The sequence below is a fragment of the Ornithodoros turicata genome, unplaced genomic scaffold (genome assembly GCF_037126465.1).
Source record: "Ornithodoros turicata isolate Travis unplaced genomic scaffold, ASM3712646v1 Chromosome54, whole genome shotgun sequence".
Lineage (NCBI taxonomy): Eukaryota > Metazoa > Arthropoda > Arachnida > Ixodida > Argasidae > Ornithodoros > Ornithodoros turicata.
The window spans coordinates 474,404-496,896 of NW_026999382.1; the positions used below are offsets into that span (position 1 = coordinate 474,404).

The 22,493-nt window shown below is 43.8% G+C and overlaps 1 protein-coding gene across 1 annotated transcript in view; it reads right to left on the reverse strand.

The window, feature by feature from the left end:
• Positions 1–20,700, reverse strand: part of LOC135374358 (5'-AMP-activated protein kinase subunit gamma-1-like) — a 398,802-nt gene extending 378,102 nt beyond the window's left edge. Inside the window, exon 1 of the mRNA XM_064607350.1 lies at positions 20,518–20,700. The gene's annotated coding sequence lies outside the window, so the exon portion shown is untranslated. The remainder of the gene's footprint in view (positions 1–20,517) is intronic.
• Between the last annotated feature and the right edge of the window lie 1,793 nt (positions 20,701–22,493).

Genomic DNA, 22,493 nt, shown 5'->3' on the forward strand with positions numbered 1-22,493 from the left:
GTTACTGACACCTCTACTGATACATTGGACTTAGACTTAGTACTCACCACTGACCCTGTTGAGTTCATTCAAGTTTTTGCCCCATGTGCTAATATCGCCTCCGTCGATGCCTGTGCGAACTATTCCGCCACTTATGAAAAAAAAAAAAACACGGCGCATGCGCACGTTCCCCACTCCCTCGTGCTTCCCGTCGGGTTTCGAACTGGCTGGAAAACAGACGCGATTTGGCCGCTGCTGCAAGCCAGGCCTGTGAATTGCGTCTCTTATGGCTGTACGAATTATTATGTGCAGGGCAAGAAGTTACGTTCTTTTTGTGGGAGGGGGGGGAGGGGGTTCCGTGTGATATCCTCAAAAGCGGGTTGGGTGGGTTTGGGCTGTGAAATGACAGGAAGAATTGCGAGACATGACAGCATTTCCAACCGTCCAGGTAACACAAACGAATTTGTCCAAAGCTTTTCGCAAGCTTCCCAATACAAGATTAGTACTCGATGCGACTCAAGTCAGAATCCGGAGGCCACCCTCACTAAATGCACAGACAAACTTGCTCGCATTATAAACATTATAACACATACAAAACAGTTGTTGTCTGCACCCCGGGCGGTTACATCAGCTTTGTTTCCCGGCTTTGGGGTGGGTCCGTATCTGATGTGGACATGGTGCAGAGTAGAGGATTGTTAGATCGCCTCGAAGAGGGTGATGCCATAGTGGTAGATAAGGGCTTCAATGTTCCGTGTCTCCTCCAAGGAATTCAAGTGTACAATCCACCATTTAGGGTGAGAGGAGAAGCCCAGATATCCAAGAGCAGTGTTCAAAGTACAAGAGAAATTGCCAGTGAAAGAGTGCATGTTGAACGTGTGATCCGACGTGTGAAAGAATTTCACATTCTTGATCGGGCCTTTCCCATCAGCATGGTGGACATTGCTGAGCAGATATTTTATGTACGCCTTAGTAATTTCCAAATGCCCTTTATAAATGAGGCCTAACACGACACAGGGAAGGTATTAAACAAATGTGCATGTATTATCGTATTATCATAATGTAATCTGTCAAGTGCCCTTATCATGAACAAAGTAATAAAAATGACTCAGTTATGAGAACCGCATCTGGGGAAATGTTTGTTGTACAGTATGCACTGCAAGTTACAATATATACATTCATTTTACACTTCACGACTGAACCCTCCTTAGACGGATCTTCAGCTCCCTGATACTGTCTACGACATAGTACCCATTTATATACTTTTTGTACTGGATATAATTCCCTAATGTTCCCAGGCGGCGGATGCCTTTGGTGAGAACTTCTTGCATGAGAGCATGCTAAAAAAAATACTGTCCACCCGAGCTCCAAGAACGGAAACGGGATGCCGTCCTCCTCGATCATGGACAGAAATTCTCACTCTTCATGATCTGACCGACAAACACCCAAAGAAACAGTCAGACGGACGGCAAGAAACAAGCGAAGCCACTGCGATATCTCAAGAGCGTTCTAACCGAACACTCTCGAACGAAGGAAGCCCTATAGTTCTTTCCGCGTCCAACAGACGGCGCCAGTTTCTGCGCAAGTGGCGGATACTATAAATAAACGACTGACACGACATTTTTGTCAGAGATTTCCATAATCGTTCCGTAGAACATAAGTCATGGGCGTACTGAGAGTGGGGCAAAGGGGGGGGGCGTAGCCCTCCCCGAAACTCCAAGTGCACTTGTGAAAATATTGCGCTCTTTAGTCATAGGTCGTAATGATTATTCTCAGATGTCATGATAGGAATCGCTGAACAACCACACAGAGAGCAACGTCCGAGTCCGGAGAAAGGTGTGATAGGTGGCGGGGGTTTGCACTCTTGGCCCCCTCCCCCTGGAAGCGCTTTGCCCCCCCCCCATGATAAAATCCTGGAAATGCCCGTGACATATAACTGGATTATGTCTAGAGACAAATTAAACCAACTCTCTGATAAGTACATCCCCCATCGATAACAATCTCATCCCATCTTGACGCTCCCTGGTACAAACACAAACTGAAAGTTGCTCTCTCGGAAAAAGAAGCGGTTGTACAGAAGTGCGCGCATGTCACGGTATCCGTATTCGCTTCAAAAATACCAGGCTTGCGCAGCTCAATCAAACTTTCATCCTAAATGCTAAGGAACACTTTTATCGTGATAATGAACTTGTTTCTCTACTTTCTTCCAAGCCAAAAAAGTTGTTCAATGTAATCAACCCCAAACTGACTCCTCGATTACAATAATGGTCAGGATGTTTCAAGTGAAGACAGGGTTTTCTCTGATGTACCGTAATTTCACGCGTAGTAGCCGCGGCTTATGTGTGATTTTTTTTTTTTTCTCACGGGCGCTCTGCGGCTTATCTGATTACTTTTTTTCTTTTTTTTTTCATCAGGGCCAACAGCGTCTCTGGAACAGCACTGCCCTGCCGATGCACGAACAGTGCGTAACAGGGGCGGGTCCACGAATCCACGAAAAACGCCCAACAACAATCCGATCTTGGTAGAACTGACCTCCTTTGTTGTATACTATGCCGATCCCGGGGTATGGACTACAGGGTTTATGGCCCTTCACAACGGTCTCCTTTGTCGCACAAATCAGTCGTCTCGTATTGCCCGCGGCTTATCTGCAAGTCCGCCTTATCTGCCAGAAAATTTTCAGTGTTCATGAAAACGCGTCCTGTGACCTATCTGCGATGCGGCTTATGCGCGTGAAATTACGTATTTGCGCGAGAGGATGCAACCGCCTTGCCCCCTCTACATGGAGTCCATAAAACGAAATACAATACCACATGATGGAATTACCAACGTCATTAATGACTTGAAACTTCATCATCCTCTGGATTTCATTCGATTTGTTCCAACCTGCCGAAAAACATACAGACAGTTTCGAGCAAGATTGTGTCATACATCTTCAGTCAGTCGCTATCCGCCGACTCTGTTGTAAAAATTGCTAAGATTTTTAAGAAAGGCGATAAGCACATATGTGCCGCAAATTATAGGCCAATGTCACTGACAAGTGCACCGTGCACGCCAAACTCTTAGAGAGTAACTCCTCCTACACCAACATGGTTTTCGTAAAACGTACTCACGCGAAACACAGTTAGCTGGGTACAAGGGCCATTGAACTGATGCAATTTTTCTGGACTTCTCTAAAGCTTTCGACGCTGTTCCCCACGCACGTCTCATCGTGACCGCTGTTAACTCTTAAACAGCGTGTTTTTCATTGGATACAGAATTTTCCATGTGACCGCCTTCAGTGTACTGTTGCTAACGTAATAACCATTCCAGTTTCACACCTGTCCTTTCGAGGGTTCCTCATGGACGTGTCTCAACTTTTCCTCGTGCGCGTTAATTACCTAACTATCGGCTTAACATGCAACGTCCGACTTTTCGCCGACAACTTGTGTCCTGTATCGTACGATAACGTCCCCTCATGATGTCCTTCTCCTGCGAAACGATATAAAGCAAATTGAGACATGATGCTCCACATGTCCCTTACAATTTCCAAATGCTCCCGCTCTAATAAAACGATTAATAACTCGTACACTGTATTCGAAATACCCATCCCTCAAAGTAAGACGTACAAGTTGGACATACCTGGAACGCTCATGACTCTGCCTCTCATACCTTTCTTCAGCGTAACATGAAACTAGCCCCTGCAGTCGTACGTAAAATTGCTTACACGTTTGTCCTACCAAAACTGCCAGGAATATGCTTAGTATCTCGGATCCGTACCAGCACATTCTTACCAATAAATTAGAATCGGTCCAGAATCTTGCTACCACATTTATTCTAGTTACTCAAACCGCTGGAGCATCAGTGCAATGAAACAGGAATTGGAGGGGGGGGGGAATACGTTTATTTCGGAAAGGTCAGCCTGACCTAAGGTCGGCTTGTTATTCCTAAATCAAAATATATCACAAAGATGAAGTAAAAACAAATATAAGATGATGAGGGTGGCGCGATGTGTAGATGACATGAAAGGTCAAATCATAATTGGTTCATGAGGTCTGTCGTGTGGAGAAAGTGTCATCTGTAATGCTGACAGTGAGAATCGTCCAATTGTCCGCTGATGGACGCGATATGTATGACAATGCTGCGTAGATGGCGTAGAGCTCTGCCTCTGTGGAGGATGTTTCATGAGGAAGCTTAAGTCCTTGCTGGATGTTACAACTCGGCACGTAGAATGCGGCCACTGAACTGCCTGGTACCACAGATCCGTCAGTGTACACTTCCCTTCATTGGTGGTGTGCAGTGTCTAAATGTTCCAGCGCAAGTTGGCGCGCGATGATGGGGAGTGATGATTGGATCTTTTCCCATTATCCCTTCCTCGTAAAATCAATCAATCAAAAGCTTTATTTTCACTGAAATACAGTGTGGCACTTAGAACGAAAAGCTACATTATGCAGCTTGAGTGGACTCCAAGCCCGTGAATAAGTTCGACAGTGGCGGAAACGAGAGTATGGATACGTGGGACAACAAGAAGAATGGACGAAATAACACATATCGGGACCTCGCAAGCAATATAGCAGTTCTGAAAAAAAAAAAAAAAAAAGAACAGTACAGTACAATATAGAAGATACAACAGGGGTAATACAGAAGTAGTACGAAATGCTCAACCGAACAAAGTGTCAAGAAGCGTCCTTTTATCAATGTATGCAATATTTGGGTTATGGGAGAGTAATAGAGGCATGATACTAGTATGATACTAGTATGATACTAGTATGATAGGCATGATAACAAAGGTATGATACTTTGGCAAGGTTTCCGTTAAACGTGCTAAACCAAGAAAAGTGCAATTATGCCGCTTAACAGCTGTTTAATGTTTAATGATGTTTAATTAAATGAAACAGCATCTCTATACGCCAGCGGAAGCTTATACTTGTAAAGGTTTTTTCACAGGTGGAATACTTAGTTGACCGAAAGCTCTACTGGTATCGGACATCGCAGGTATGTTCATTACGCCCCGAATAGCTTTCCTCTGAACCGTCGCTAATACCATCAAATTTCGTTTAGTAGTAGTTCCCCACACCAGAGAGCAGTAATTGAGATGCGACTGGAAGATTGCATTGTAGGTTATTAGTTTAGCCTTTTGAGGCAAAACAAAACGGTTTCGATTAATGACCCCTGCCGCTTTGGATACCTTTGACTTAATGTATAGAAAATGTGGCTATTCCAGCTTATGTGCTCATGAAAATGGACACCTAAGAGCTTAGCTTCAGATGCGACCTCAACTGCATTAGAGTTAATGGTTATCGCAGATTTAAATTCGGTTGGTTTATTTCTTGGCCGAAAAATATCCGCCTTCGTTTTGTTAATGTTTATTCTCAGCTTGTTTTCGGACGTCTAACTTGCAAAAGATTCTAAATCAGCATTTGCTTGCTGAACAAGATCATCAACAGTCGCACCAGAGAAGAGTAAAGTGGTGTCGTCCGCATACATAATAACTTCACCGTGCGCGCACCTCCGTATAATATCGTTAACGCATAAGTTAAATAAGAGCGGCCCTAACACGCTTCCTTGTGGCACACCTGATGTTATAGTTGATGTTGTTGATGACAGCTTGATTTATTGTGACTCTTTGTTTCCTATCCTCTAGGTTATCGGCTATCCCTCATGCGCACCATCCATTAATTCATTTTTCCACAACATGATCATCCCCCAAAGATTCTGCAGAACTGTGACGTTCTCATCATCATTTCTTCCCCTTGCCATTCAAGAATGGAACGATCTTCCACATAACATTATCAATGTTGAAAATCACGCTCATTTTCGTGGCTCACTTTTCAACTATTTCCACGCATAGTACCGTAAATATTGCATTTTTTGGATGTTGGTGTTGTGTCTAGTGTATAACATCGCGTCATACTGTCGTAATATCCTGTATCATCGTAAAGCTCATTGCACAAGTGTTTAATATCTCTCGCGTGTATGTTTTCTAACACAAGTTTAAGGAATGTACTCCCCATTGGAATGCTCCTGGCCCTCGGGGTATTTCAGTAAATATATAAATACCGTAAACGTAAAGTTCAAATGGTGACATTTTTAATCGAGCGGAGGTACTGCATTCAAAAGTCTAATCCTTTCTTTTTTTCTCTTCCCAGTTCCAGAAACCACACGACATTTATAAAGGGTACAGTGAATGCGGTAGAATCATGGATTTTGAATTTTTCAAATAACAAAGGGTGGTTTATTAGACTACATGGCCAATATTTACTGGCTGTTGGCACATCCGCCTTCCCTGATACCAAGAAAAACTAGTGCGGGGGCATTTGCTCACCGGACGACTGCACACCTTATCATAAATACAGTCCTGCACGACCTGCGGGAAACCTGCTCTCTGCTGGAATAGAGATGCTTGCGAAACGCACAAGGAAATGCCATCGAGGAGAGAGCCATGGCAGACAAATGATACATTGTTTCTCCATAATATTTATATTCGTTGTTCGTTGATAAATTATGTAAGGTTACTTAATCAGGGGTATCTCCGAATCACCCCCGCACAAAATATACAAGAATTGGCGGAACTGTAGTTCTTCTGGACATGGTCAGCGTGTATGGCCGGTCGGTTTAGGATTAGGACTGTCAAAACGGAAAAGTGTGTGTGTACGCGTGTGCGTGCGTGCGTGCGTGCGTGCGTGCGTGCGTGCGTGCGTGTGTGTGTGTGTGTGTGTGTGTGTGAGAGAGAGAGAGAGAGAGAGAGAGAGAATGGTGAAGCCTCAGCGAGGCAGAGGTATAGTGGACGTGTAAAAGAATATAAGAGGGTCAATTTAAATGGAGGTAAATGATTTGAAAATGAAGTAGTCGAAGGTAATTAAGAGTAAGAGGTAACAGTAAGTGAAGGTAATTAGAGGCAATTAAAGGCAATTAAAGCGAGAAACGAGTTTAAAGGCGATGAATTTAAGATACACGTAATTAAGAGAGACTCAATGAAATTAGGGGTTACCGAAGGTAACTAATGTAATACACATCAATTAGAGGGGAATTGAGAGTAATTAAAGCGAGAAAATGTAAGTAAAGGCAATTAAATGAAATTCAAAATTCTCAGATAACCTGCGCTTCCCTTCGATAATTAAAAGGTAATTACAGGGTCAATGGAAGTAACTGAGGCTAATTAAAGGTTCATTAAATTGTGCACAATGTGGAACCCCGCCAACTTCACCAGCTCGCTTGTTTCGTAGCCATTTTTTCTTTGTCATTAAGTGTCGAAAGTCAGGCATAGACAGGAAGCGGACAACCGGAAGGGGATACCTGAAGTCAGGCATGGACGGGAAGCGGACAACCGGAAGGGGATACCTGAAGTCAGGCATAGACGGGAAGCGGACAACCGGAAGGGGATACCTGAAGTCAGGCATAGACGGGAAGCGGACAACCGGAAGGGGATACCTGAAGTCAGGCATAGACGGGAAGCGGACAACCGGAAGGGGATACCTGAAGCCAGGCATAGACGGGAAGCGGACAACCGGAAGGGGATACCTGAAGCCAGGCATAGACGGGAAGCGGACAACCGGAAGGGGATACCTGAAGCCAGGCATAGACGGGAAGCGGACAACCGGAAGGGGATACCTGAAGCCAGGCATAGACGGGAAGCGGACAACCGGAAGGGGATACCTGAAGTCAGGCATAGACGGGAAGCGGACAACCGGAAGGGGATACCTGAAGTCAGGCATAGACGGGAAGCGGACAACCGGAAGGGGATACCTGAAGTCAGGCATAGACGGGAAGCGGACAACCGGAAGGGGATACCTGAAGTCAAGCATAGACGGGAAGCGGACAACCGGAAGGGGATACCTGAAGTCAAGCATAGACGGGAAGCGGACAACCGGAAGGGGATACCTGAAGTCAAGCATAGACGGGAAGCGGACAACCGGAAGGGGATACCTGAAGTCAAGCATAGACGGGAAGCGGACAACCGGAAGGGGATACCTGAAGTCAAGTATAGACGGGAAGCGGACAACCGGAAGGGGATACCTGAAGTCAAGTATAGACGGGAAGCGGACAACTGGAAGGGGATACCTGAAGTCAAGTATAGACGGGAAGTGAACAACCGGAAGGGGATACCTGAAGTCAAGTATAGACGGGAAGCGGACAACCGGAAGGGGATACCTGAAGTCAAGTATAGACGGGAAGTGAACAACCGGAAGGGGATACCTGAAGTCAAGCATAGACGGGAAGCGGACAACCGGAAGGGGATACCTGAAGTCAAGTATAGACGGGAAGCGGACAACTGGAAGGGGATACCTGAAGTCAAGTATAGACGGGAAGCGGACAACTGGAAGGGGATACCTGAAGTCAAGTATAGACGGGAAGTGAACAACCGGAAGGGGATACCTGAAGTCAAGTATAGACGGGAAGCGGACAACCGGAAGGGGATACCTGAAGTCAAGTATAGACGGGAAGTGAACAACCGGAAGGGGATACCTGAAGTCAAGTATAGACGGGAAGTGAACAACCGGAAGGGGATACCTGAAGTCAAGTATAGACGGGAAGTGAACAACTGGAAGAGGATACCTGAAATCAAGTATAGACGGGAAGTGGACAGAAGTTAAGTTAGACTGGAAGGGGACAACTGGATGTCTGCTTTAGAGCATCACTGAACACAGGAAGTGGATACCGGAAGTCGAGTTGGACCGGAAGTGAATAGTGAAAGTGAAGTTAGAGAGGACGTGGACAACGAGAAGTCGTGCTTAGACCGTCAGTGGACACCCGGAAGTCGGGCTTAGACCGACAAAGGTGCTTAATGCTAGCGCATTTCTCGTGCATTTACCGTTAAATCGCCACTGAGTTAATTTTTTTCCTCTGTGAAGCGAGCAGAACACATTCCTTGTCATCCAACGCGCTGGAATACATACTTATAAACACATAGACAGAACGTCCAGCATGCTTTTATTCGCGATTCCAATGAACTACAGGTGGCGCCCCAAACTTACAAGATGGCGGACGGAAGGAGGTCTCCGAGCAAAGCCAGCGTAGGGAATGCGGTGTCAGTCGAATTATGTTCATCTGTTTCAGGTTCAATACCCACAAATTAACATGTTTCATGAAGTCGCAATCAATTTTGTCTGCTGGTCATCTCATACTGTGCAGCTCAACTAAGGAATATAGGCAAACAGTTTCCGTCGTCGGAGTTTGTTTACATACGTCGGGGTTCGAGCGAACAAAGGAGACATTTTAAAATCTAAGAAGGCAAAGCAGGGATTAGTTGCTGAGAAGAGTGACATAACACGTGTTTTGGAATGTGGATTAATATTCTGCAAGGCAATATATGTTTGAATTTCTCCTTCGATAGTCCCGTAATATTTACATGTGAGCGTTGCAAGGCAGCAACAGGTCCGTTGGAAGTGTAGTGTTTCTAAGAATTTGATTGGACCTTTGAGACACACGTAATCATAAAAGATTGTAATGCACAAGTTAGCGTTTACATGGGCATTTGCAAGAGCTCAAGAGAACACTTCTTTGTTTGGTGTGGTGGTGACAAAACGTGTGATGTTAGCTTTCACTCCGATGTTCGCAGAACTGTGTGACTGTAGGTCAACGTTATACGTGGATAACACATTTTGAAAACCCTTGGCACTCATGCGTATATCTGACTGCCTTAACACCATACATGTGTAACTATTTAACATATATGTCATATGCTCTGCGGCGAGCATCTGAGTGCTGCAAGAGATGCTTTGGCAAATTGAAGTATTCGTTTTCTGCACTGCTCTTGGTATTCACATACAACTTGGTGTGGTAGTTTTATCTTTGCGAGTCATTCGTTGATGCGTGTGGGGCACCAGACAGAAGCTGTCTTTCCCAGAGACCGTCCATAGTGGATGCTCGGCTATAGCACATTAGTACGGACATATTGTTTACTTTGCCTGAGGTCTGCATGTCAACGTGACAAAGAAATTACGGTTGCTCGTTCTGTATTACTAAGTTTAATATTAAGATAAATTTGTGGTGACAGAGCCAATCAGGAAACTCGTGCGATGGGTCGACACATGGGACTTTCGTTCCGTTCTTCTTGACTAGAAGACTATTAAAAGAAAGCGTGCGGTATTTCCAACAGTCTGAGAAGTAATGCAACATTCATCTTTTCGATTTCGATACCTTCTTTCTTTCTGTACATGAAGCAAGAGAAACGTGTACCGCTTCCCTGTCCGGACGCGCGTTCGGACCTCCACTCGCAGCTTTGCGAAATCGCCGACAGGTGGCAACGGCTTCGCTGGAATCGCGACGTTTCGTTCAACGCGTACTTGCACCCGAGCCATTACATCCGAAGAGCGATCACAGCGTCCTTGCGTCCAATGGGCGTATATACCTAAAAGTAATATTTTCCTATAATAGTTTTCCTAGTCTCTTACGTGGAAATTTTCCCCACTTTCTTGCAAAGATTCAACACAGATATCTCCCCAGAAATCGAGCTATAGGGGGTGACATCTCATTGCGGCCAAAGTCTCATTCGGACGATGTGTCAATCGTGTCGAAAGTCTTATTGCGGCCATTAATTTTTTAATCCCCAAAGTGTCTCGTTAGGGACAAAATCTCACTTCGGCCGAAGGTAGTCTCACTTCGGGCAAAAAAAAGAAAAGCACCCGCCATATCAGTAATCACTGTATGATATCGCTTCTCAAACTCCCAACAAGCACACGGTATTTTTTAATTTTGTATTTATGCTCGTTACGCTACATCGCCTTGCGGCATACAGTTGCGGGGGTACAAAACGAAGAAAAAATGAAAATGACACAACACTACGACAATCACGACACTGCACAATCATGGAAACTATCACTGTCCATGTAAGACTATAATCATAGTTACAAAGCAGAGAAGGCATATCATACGCGTCAAAGCTTGAAAACCAACCAAAATCGATTAACTTCACTGCTGATACAGTTCCCATACAGACAATCAATAGTCATTACATTATCGAAAGTAAAGTCTCTCTGTCTTGCAAGGGTATGAAGGAAGAGAGAGGTTAAGTCCATGACCTTTACTGCACATTGTAGTTCTGGTCACACATAGTTTTGGGGGAAAATGAATGCATAAAAGCCATATTGGTTCAATGTTGGCTCACTATCCCGGTTTCACTGGGCCTAAGGAGGGCGAATTAAGCCAATGAAGAGCCAATAAGTGGTGGTTTATTGAATATATTGGTGTCATCTTGGTTCAACCGCAAGCATACACAACTGAACAAATAAGGTGCATCGTGTTAGAAAATGTCCAGAATATCATTGTTATTAAGGTTTGAAGCCACGTAGTTCATACAGGGTGTTTCAAAAAACGTGTCATTCGGACTTTATAAAAAAAACGGGGCGACGGAAAAATACGGGGTAAAAGGCACTTGCCTGGCAACTGAATTTGCCACCTTGCAAAAATATTTCCATTTGATTTTAATTAAAATAAATTGAATTTCTTTAATTGAACTTCAAAATTTTCCAAGTCAACCTCACGTTTTTTTTACAGATTTAGAGAGCCCGTTGTCAGATCCACCAAGAAATCCGCTCGATATTGCAAAGGGAACTGCGCAAAAAAAGTCCCGAAGTTGAGGCTTCAGACTTTCGGGTATTCAACGGCGCACCAAATCAGTCGCGAAGATGCGCGGAGGGCAGGACATGCCCCTGCCCCCATGAAGCTAGAACAGTTTATCGCCGGACCGGCATGCAGCACAAGATGCGCCGATAACAAGGCGGGTGACATTCCGCCATACGTTGATAAGCGGCAAATAAAAAGGATTCCGCCTCTTTTTTCCCGCCCTGTTTTTTTTTTTTTTTCGACCTTCTATCTTCCATGGGGGCAGGAGCATGTACTCCTCGACACGAATCTTTGGGTCTGATTTGGTGCGCCGTTGAATACCCGAAACTTTGAAGCCTCAATTTCGGGACTTTTTTGGGCAGTTCCATTTGCAATATTGAGCGGATTTCTTGTTGGATCTGATTAAGGTCGCCAAAGGCTCTCTAATTCTGTAAAAAAAAAACGTTAGGTTGACTTGGAAAATTTTGAAGTTCAATTAAAGAAATTCAATTTCTTTTAATTAAAATGAAATGAAAATATTGTTGCAAGATGGCCAATTCAGTTGCCACGCAAATGCCGTTTACCCCGTATTTTTCTGTCACGTTTTGACATGACACGTTTTTTGAAACACCCTGATAATTACGTTCTGGAATTCTGGAATAGACGATGGCGCTTCGCTGGCGTTACACTGGTCTGACATCAAACCAAAGTGTCACTCTAGCCAGCTTTTAATCACTGCACGTTCACTGGCACATCATTGGTAATCCTCGTTGAAACATTGCTGTACTATTCCCAAAACTCGTTATGTGGGAGGAAATGCTGGTAATTAATGTCATCAATTAATTAATTACAAAACAAAAATACTTTGAGTGTCCTCACACCACTGGTAACACTATTGTTGTGCGATGAACCATTCTATTTTTAAAGTTGTATTAGGGAGCCTCCATGGGCTGCTGCGGCTTCCGCACATGGAGGCTCCCTACTGATTATCAGAGCCATTTATAAACGGCTCTGCTGATTATTGTAGTCCAGCGCCCCTCGCGGCAAACGCGCGCATACTTTCCCCGTATGTCAGAGGTGTGAATGAAAAACATATAAGCTCTGTGGTCGCTTCGTGAAAATATGGGGCCGAGAAATTCCTTTCTTATATGCCTCAACATTGAGTACATCGTGAGACGCTTGAAAGGTTATCCGTATATTCTATCGGTGACTCCATAGCGTAATTCTGCAAGGAATGTAAATTCGAGCAACCACAAAAAGGTCTTTTTGTACTTGATATCTGAGGGAGCGGTGTATGTCCTCATTCTAGTATTTCCTGTACAGATAACGAGCACTGGAAGGTTTCCCCGCTTACGTCCTGTTTTCTTGGAAAATCAGCACCACGCAAATGCGATCGAAAAAATTTAGGTTCGATACCTCCAAACAACAAAGAAATGCGAGTCATTTACTCTACCAAGGGAAGCTGTCCGATGATGGATTCGTTTTCGTTTCTAAAAGGTTCCAAAACTAAAATCATCATATCAGAAATACAACTCTTATTATCATTCACAATTTCACGCAGTAGAAATGAAAATATTGTACAATGAAAATGAAATATGAAAATAAATTGTGAAACTGTCAGGGTGGGCTCTTAAAAGGGAACGTGGTGAGCAAATGCCCAGTGAGCACATGTCCGGTGAGTAATTTGTCTGGCGAGCAATCGTGCGCTCCCCAACGCATTATTTGTTTATTTATTTACGATGAAATGCTAAAATTTGAAGAAAATGAGTGATAGGAAAGAAAGAGGAAGTAGTAACCCATCCCCCTTCTCAGAGGAAAGGAGGACATGGAATATATGCACCCTCCTGCCACAACGTGGCGCGGTTAGCGCTCCAAAGTTCAAGTAACTTCACGAGAGGTTCCGTGAACGTCGTCAAGCTGCAACGGTCCGGAAAAATCAGCACTTATCAAATCGCTCTGATATCTCGGCACATTTCAGATCGAAGCCATGCTATCGACAACATGAGCGTTATCCTCATTCGTTCTGGATCACAGCATCCGGAAGCTAGAAGAAAGCCCCTTCATTCATTATCTCAACACCAAACACCAGGGGGCCTCAACGAAAGTACGGCGGGCTAGGTTACTATAGCGAAAGGGCTGCACGGTTTTGTGGCTTCTTTTCTTATTCTTTCACCTGTTGGCTTGCGCTAGCACATGTCGTCCCGGTTGACAATGACATGTGTCAGCCTGCTCCGGCGGGCTGGACGGCATGCTGCGCAACAGTCCCCCCCTCTTGTTTTCCTTCGCTAGTCTGATGAAGCGCGTTCGCCTCAAAACGTCACGTCTTCCCTTTTTCCAACTGTACCCCACTGGTATTCTGGATCCCTTCTACCGTTTTTTTTTTCTCGATATTTTATCGTGGCAACATTGATATTCCTCTCGCAAGGTACCGATAGGTATTGATATTTTTGCGCATTGACCAGATGGATAATAATAATTAGGTTGATCCCGTTTGCGTTTATTCCAGTCCATGTGTTTCGATAAAAGTTTAACGAGCGCCTAGATATAAAGTATGGCGGGTTTTCGCACGTGGTCAACACTTGATCTCGATGAGACAGCCGATCGCTCCTACTACGTGAACAGAAAAAAGTTTTGATACGTCTCATAACGACACACGAGGCGGTGTACGTGATCCTATCATATATAACACGGCATCTTGCCGGGGGCGGATTTAAAAGGGGAGGGGCGACCGCCCTCCCAGACGAGGGGACTAGTCATTAGTTTAATTATCCTCTATGCGCCTCGATATAGTATCAGAAAAGCAACTGTGGGATATCTTTCTCCCACTTTCATTATCTTTCTAGAAATCAAGTAACGCAATCTCGCTACCATTACGGACGTCCTGGGAAGGAGTCTTCCTCGAACTTCATTACAACAAGTTTCTTCACCAACTAGTTAATTGACACTCATTGTGTTCGTTGTGTTGTGAATATTCAGTTAGTGCTGATCGGGAGCATTGGCGAGAGAAAGGCAAGACAGAGCATCTTGTACCCGACTAAAGCACTTGAAGGAAAACATTCCCGATTTTATTCGCTCATGATGACACAGGTGGAGAGGGGGTGAGGACGGACACTTTACAGCTACAAGCCTCGAGATTGCATTTGGATATTGCCATTTTGAGATCTACAATTCCAAAGTCTGAGATGTCATAGTTTTTCTTCCTTTTTTTATTCCGTGTTAGCGCAACTGTGGCTATGAGCGGCGTACAGATGTGGACAGATGGAGAGAGGACAGCAGGAAGGAGTAGGAGGCAGAGGGGTTTTTATGCGTCCTGGGTCAACTTCAGGAGGAACTGTGCTGACATTCGTCTGGAAAGCCTTCGGAAAACCCAGAGAAACCACCCTCAGACAGTATACAGCCCGTGGTAGGATTCCAACCCACTACCTTGGCTACCACCGACGAGAACTCTTTCAGGATGCTATGCACCAACCTGAATATGAAATAACTCATTAGTTCCGTGCACTATGCAGGCCTCCCGATCATCTTCATTTTTTTGTTTACGAACATCTCCGTAGAGAGCAAAACACCAACTAGCTGTTTAAGCGAGCGAACAACGTGCTTGATACGTTAACAAAATGGCTTTTCTAGCAACAAACTTGTTCCCAACTTGGCGAAATCAAATTACATTGTGTTTAGCCCCTCTCAAAACCAGCTACAGCTCGATAACTATCACCTCTACTTCTCTTCACACCATCTACCAAGAGTACAGCTAACCAAGTTTTTAGGCGTAATCCTAGAGGAACACTTAAGCTGGAACAACCACATCCTTACAATTCGTAACAAGATGTGGCCTGTACGCATTATCGAAAACACAACGATTCTTTTCCGTACACACTCTACTTAACATTTATTATGCATTAGTACACTCTCACCTCAACTACGCATTGGAGGTATATGGTGTTGCCTACACCCGCTATATCTGCGAAAAAGGGCGCTACGTATATTACTGCAAATATCGCCGAGAAACTCAATCTCATTTGCATTTAACTTGCTATCCGTCATGGACATTTTCACCTTAATAAAGTACAAAGTTTGCTCACTGGGACACAAAATAATTCCTATCGTCTCATTTTCTCGTTATTCCTCCATCTGCGTACGAACTACGGCAAACTGACCCTAGAGTACTGCGGTGGAAAGGACCTTACCTCTAACGATAAGACAAGAACCCTTATACTGTCACCAAAACCTTATGCACAAAATGCAATAACAAATCGTTTAAATGGTCTCTTACCCAAAGCTGCATTTCGTAAAGGTTATTTCTATTGCACTTGCATCTGATGTTCAGAGCCCTTGATGTAACTTTATTTTGTTGTTATGGTCTACTGACTTGCATCACAGGCTTCACCTAGCTATCCTGTTAATTATATTGTAAGCAATTCTACTGTTGCAAATAAAGACTTCTTCTTTATCACATCACCATCACCTCCCAACCATACTGTGTGTCTCTTTTTTCCTCGAAATAAAGAGATGTGCCCAGGTATAGGTGGGGTCGAGAAAGAGGGAAAAAGCGCGGGTAAAGCTACCCTGTGACGTCACGTGCACGCCACCTATAGAACACCTACGTAACAAAAGAGACTACGCTGCGGCGATTCGGAAGATCTGGGCCATGTCGTTCTCCAATGGCCGCGCTACCAACATTCCAGTCTGGCTCACTCAGCTGGACTCTCCCCCTATCATAATGTCAGCCCAGCAAGGCTCTGCCCTACAAGTACTCGCCAACTTATTGGAGACCGTAGGATTTCGGTCCTCATTTCACCCCGCCAGCACTGGGGCAGAACAATGGGTACTCGTGATCAAACTGCCCAGTCATTATGTCGTTAAAATAAAGTAGGTGTTCTCGGTTGACTACTCGTTTATATGTGCACACTTAAATTCTGCGCCTTTTCCCCTGGCTATTATTGTGTAACCCAGTTTCCAGAGTGCTTCTGCAAGGAGAGGCTTCAACTGGGATGCTTTTTTTTTTTTTTTTCACTTTTACGGCTCATATCGGCTTTCCTACTTTGTGTCTTTGTTGGCGACAATCGTTTCACGAGGCTCGGTCTACGCAATGTGTCTGCATGTGCGTGCGTTCGTGTTGTTACACACACACACAATTTCGTAAGAATGACACAATCATGTTGTCACACACGACAGGGTTATTCCACGCCAAACGTCTCGGGGGCGTCACTCGACCCCCTCGGATCTTATGAAAAAAAAAAAATATATATATAGGTGTCCACGCTAAGTGTGAACAGATTTTTTAAAAATATATCAATCACTTTTTCCGAGATGAAATCAACTGCAATATAGCATATGCTGAAGGGCACTCCCTAGGGGGGCATTAACAGACTCCTAAGACAATGTCTTAATTAACTTTCAATAATTAACTTTTTAATTATAAAAGCTACGAAGTTGCTCCAATGAGAACATCTGATCTCTTCGGTCACCAGATACCAAAGCCGTTTTCAGAACAAAAATCCGTTCGATAGACCGTCCGCAAAAAATTCGTGAAGGAACGCCATTTTTTTCTTTATTTTATTCATTGCGCATCTCTAGAGACGCGTCTTTCCTTCGCCCCCAATACGAGAGGATGAAAGAGCACACTATCGCCTCTTGCGTCCTGGAAAAAGATTAAAAGAAAACAGAAAATGCAGCCCGAGATAATGGCAGTCGCGATAGAGTCACCCGATAGATTTGTGTTTTTGTTTTGTTTCCGCAAGTTAAAGCTAATCTTCGACGCATGAGGTAGCACTGTGCTCTTTCACTCTCTCACACTGGGGGTCAAGGAAAGCCGCTTCTTTGAAGATGCGCAATAAATCCAATAAAGAAAAAATGGCGTTCCTTCACGAATTTTTTGCGGACGATCTACCGAACGGATTTTTGTTCTGAAAACGGTTTTGGTATCTGGTGACCGAAGAGATCAGATGTTCTCATTGGAGCAACTTCGTAGCTTTTATAATTAAAAAGTTAATTAAGACATTGCCTTAGGAGTCTGTTAATGCCCCCCTAGGGAGTGCCCTTCAGCGTATGCTATATTGCAATTGATTTCATCTCGGAAAAAGTGATTGATATATTTTTAAAAAATCTGTTCGCACTTAGCGTGGACACCCTGTATATATATATATATATGGACACTTATCACGTATATAACATCGTCCACAAATTCTCAAATTTTATTATTAACTATCGCGAGTTTACATCCCTCTCAAGTTCCGCTAAATACCGCAAACTGTATTTTACGTACGATGTTTTTCTGAAGCTTCCACGAAACTCAGAAGCGTTCTATGAACTGTGAACTCTGTGCAACGAACACGTTCATACAACCTAGGCACGCAAATTCGCTTCGCTTATAGTTATGATAGTTTTTCTGAGACGCGAATATGGCGAGAAAACGTGATATTATATATATTATACTTTGGTGTAGAAAAAAGGAAAACCATGTGGAAGCCATTACACGAGCCAATTAAGCTACGCACGAAAAACTGACGTCTTAGCTGCAACGGTTTCAGAGTAAAAAAGAAAAGAGCGAAGAAAACGTCAATTTTGTCAAATATGGCTACAATCGCACAAAAGGTTCGCGCTGTCGAGGTCGAGGCAAAAAACTTTCCGACAGTGCCGACGGTTAGTGCGACGGTTCTTCTAAAACACATAGAAAAATCTCGAGGATTATATTGTTGAGAAACCAATTTTTATATTGCCCACAGTTTGATGTTTTTTGGCCCAATAACATCAGAGGTCATAAACATTGCACACAGTGCGCGTGCGTTCGGTCAGGAGAGGAAAACACAGTCACATTCTCGTATTCTTATTGAACGTAGGAACTAAAAAAAACACGATTAACGAAAACCTTACAACATTACTACAAACTTGCTAGTCACAGTATATAGAAACTTGTCTGAAAGCCGGTATATGTTCCACGCGGACACTCGAGCTTGACATTGATTCAAAGTCGTGGAATCCTCTTGTATACCGGGGATGGTTATGGTCTTTTTATATCTATCGGACAGCATCTCTCTTCTGACTGCAACATCAGTTTTTGCTACCCATATTAAGTCAGGATCTGCTTTTCCAGGGGCCGCCGAAGACTTGCTCTTCGTGGCAAGCCTTTTCACAGTACCACCCCACGCCATCGCAGGGTCCCTCACCGTGGGAGTTTCCGAACAAGTTCCACGTGGCATATTTTCCAGAGTCATCGATATGGGCACACAAGTTTTTTTTTCTATTTTAGTAGCTCGAGGCTGCACCGTCTGTTCGACGTGTGGGGTGTTCGATGTGTCGAATGGCTGCTGAAAACGTCTTTGGAAAAGGTGTACTGTCGCATTATCGTGATCTTTAGTGTCAGAGATAACGAACAATTTATGACGAAGGCCTCGTTCTTGAGGGTTTCTCACTTCAGAGTACACTACTGTGTGTTGACTGTCTTCCCAATAAATTGTTGTGACGCGTCTTGTATACGACGAAACTATAGTTTTCGGAGAAGTCCATTACCACGATACATTCTTCTACTTTCAGATTGGCTGTTCGTGATCGCTCCTGGGATATATGCTGTTGAGCTCTCAGACGATTTAGCTGGTCCAGTATGTCTTCCTTTGGTGCAGTAATACTGTTGAGCGTGAAATGTGCGCCGTCCTGCTGCACTGTCCAGTTCAAGAGAGAAAGGTTCGCGAGCTGACCGTGGGCATGACGACCGCTTGCCCATCATACAATCATGCTAGGTTGTATGAACCATCTTCTCACAGAGTTTACAGCTTATAAAACGCTTCTGAGTTTCGTAAAAGCTTCAGAAAAAAAGTCATACATAAAATACGGTTTGCGGCAGTGGAACTTGAGAGGGATGTAAATTCGAGACGGTTAATAATGAACTTGAGAATTTCTAGCCGTAATAAATACATAAATTATAGAAATAATAAATAATATACGTGATACGGAGCCCATACTTTTTCTTTTTTTCACCATGATCTGAGGGGGTCGAGCGACAGCCCCCGGACGCGCAGTTGGCGCAGTCTTTTTTTGAACTCAACATTGGAACAATATTTCCGAGGGCAGCCAAGGAAATATGAGCTGCAGAACTACGATTACAGACAACCGTGCCGCAAGCAGTACATATCATTCGCCGACGGCAGCGCAACAATTTTCGTGACTTATTTAAACATCTTCAGAAAGTGTTTCTATTACGCATTGTCTCTTCTTGCGCTATTTCTCTCTGTTTTCTTCTCTCTTTTTTTTAATTGCCCGCAAACCACGCACATATCCCAGCTATAAACCCGACCCCGGTCATTACATATAACGGGTATACGCAGACAAGAAAGCAAGATCCGAATCCGTATCTGCCTTCCGGATTTCGATGTCCGACGGCATTATCTCACGGCTGTAATCAAGTTAAGTGTTTCGCTACCCAGAGCCTTATCACACGCGGTAGTGATAAGCGTGCAAGAAGCATTGTCTTTGAACACTTCTCGAACGAATAGAAAAGCCGGGAGCGTGATAGATAGGGCAGCTGCAAGCGATACCGACAAGAGAGAGAGAGATAGATACCAACGAAATTGGCGCATTCAGAACAACACTGTTGCCACTTGGTGTAAAAATTCGGCGCTGCCGCACAATCAATAATTTGGGGCAAAAGGGGGCAGATTGGCCAAGTACTGCGTCAACAACACCACACCCGGGCTACGTCTACCGCGAAGCCCAGGTGTTTTTCCCACGCTTGCGGACTCAATGGCATTATGCTCTAATTCTCGTTGTTTATGTAGTTACGTAAACACGGGCTGTTGAGCCGTGTCACAACGGAAGAAACGCGGAAAACAGCACCGATACCAGTGTCACGTTTTTTCAGCTCGCCATGTGCGATTGATCCTGACCTTAAACTTTACTAGCCGCCGCCGCAGAGCAGCTCAAGGCCGCCGATATGCAACACGCAGATGCCGCTCTGTGCACACAGTTGGAACGGAAAACAGACTACTCTCCGGCACACATCCAGCTCGTGGAAGGCGTTGTGATCCTCACCTTGTTGTTGCAGTGGCCGTTGTCACACGCTCCCAGCAAATGACACTTCGTAAGTTGTTGTCACACACGCGCACACACACACCGTGATTTAATCCCAATGCGTTTCTCACTGCAGAAGTGGAGCAACTGGATTTGTGGATTAGGTGATATCCTTCACACAAACACAGCCATGCGGGCTACGAAACCAACGCGGCGTCGCCGATACACGCGCGTAATTTTGAATCGGTCGGTCGATTCTCGCCGCACTCTCGCATCCAGGAAGCAGACGACGTACGTGCTTTCCTTTTCCGTTGCACAATTTAGTAGACCGCATTTCATTTAAAACTAGAGTGACCTATGAAAAATTGAATTTTATATTTTTTCTTTGAGTTCCTAGATGTGTATGTCTTCCTCTGTGTTCATCGTTTTTCGCACACAACTATCTGTGCTGAGGAGTGTGCACATCATTTGCACATTCTGGTATGGAAACGATTTCTTTGGCTAAAAATTCACCTCGGAGATATGAAAAAAAGAAAAACACATTTAGAATTGTCTATAAAATTTTATCACCGTGGAGTTTGAGAAATGTTCCTGCATGATAGATGAACTTAGTCATTAGTCTTAGTCTGTCCCCGTCGCTTCTTCGTGTTTTCGTCCTAGATTGTGAGCTGCATCCATCAAGCGTGTTTATTCACAGATGTACCTCTAATTGATGGAATATCTCGTTTAGTGTTACACGCCCAGTCACTTGTTTGTGTAACTATCTGTGGAGCTTGATATCGTTTCTCTGTTTGTGACAACTTTCGTAACGCTCCAATAAAAAGATCTCCCCAGCGTTGCCGTGCAGAGTTTTCCCTTCCCGTTTTGTATGTACCATGAAGCCTATGAGGCCTTGATCTTGTAAACAGCACGAATACCTGAAAATGCTTCAAAACGGGAGGGATCGAGTATAATTAAGTATGAACGGAAGAAAATATGTGTTCTTTATGCTAAGTGTGTGCGTGTATGTGTTATTCCACTCCCCCATGTAATGTCCCTGAACCTTTGAGGGTATCTTGAATAAATAAATATATATATATATATATACATATAGGGTGAGGTAAAAGGATTATCAAACGGCCACGAAGTTTTACAAAAAAAAGACGCGGAAACAGATTTTAGGGAAGTTACAAACACTAGTTTATTACATGGGGAGACGTTAAAAAGTAAAATGGGCAAGGGGTCGACGTTTCGACAGTGGCACTGTCTTCGTCAGGACAAAAGATGCGTAGCTGATTACACGTTTCTTAAATTCTTAAAACCTATTTAAGAAACGTGTAATCAGCTACGCATCTTTTGTCCTGACGAAGACAGTGCCACTCTCGAAACGTCGACCCCTTGCCCATTTTACTTTTTAACGTCTCCCCATGTAATAAACTAGTGTTTGTAACTTCCCTAAAATCTGTTTCCGCGTCTTTTTTTTGAACTTATATATATATATATATATATATATATATCACCCACAGTAGATGCGTACAGTAAAATTATTTAGCAAACTTTTGGAACTGTGTTGGTATGCGATTCCATACTCTTATCAACAATTAGTTTCTTCTTTTCTGCTGTCTTATTTTTTTTACTCACAAAAGTCGGAAATTTGTGATAATTTCTCTTACATTTTTGTGCATCGTTTCGCGTATTCCTCTCTGTGCATGCATATGTCGTGGCACCCAAGCGTGTTATTTATATAACAGAGGTACATCCGCATACAAAAGCCCCATTCATTTTCCAAGGCATCACATTCAACGGTTGACACGAGTCTGAAATCTAAATACAAAAAGGAATTCATTCATAATTCAGTTTAATAAAAGTAGAGATGGAGGCAAGATATCAGGTGTGTCTGGGCTCGATTCTTCAATTAATAGATACTCACGTAAATCCTGGGTAGGAGAAGACACGTTTGTGTCATAGACGTTATGCTTCACACATCCTTTATTCTTCACATAAGAATCGATAATTAT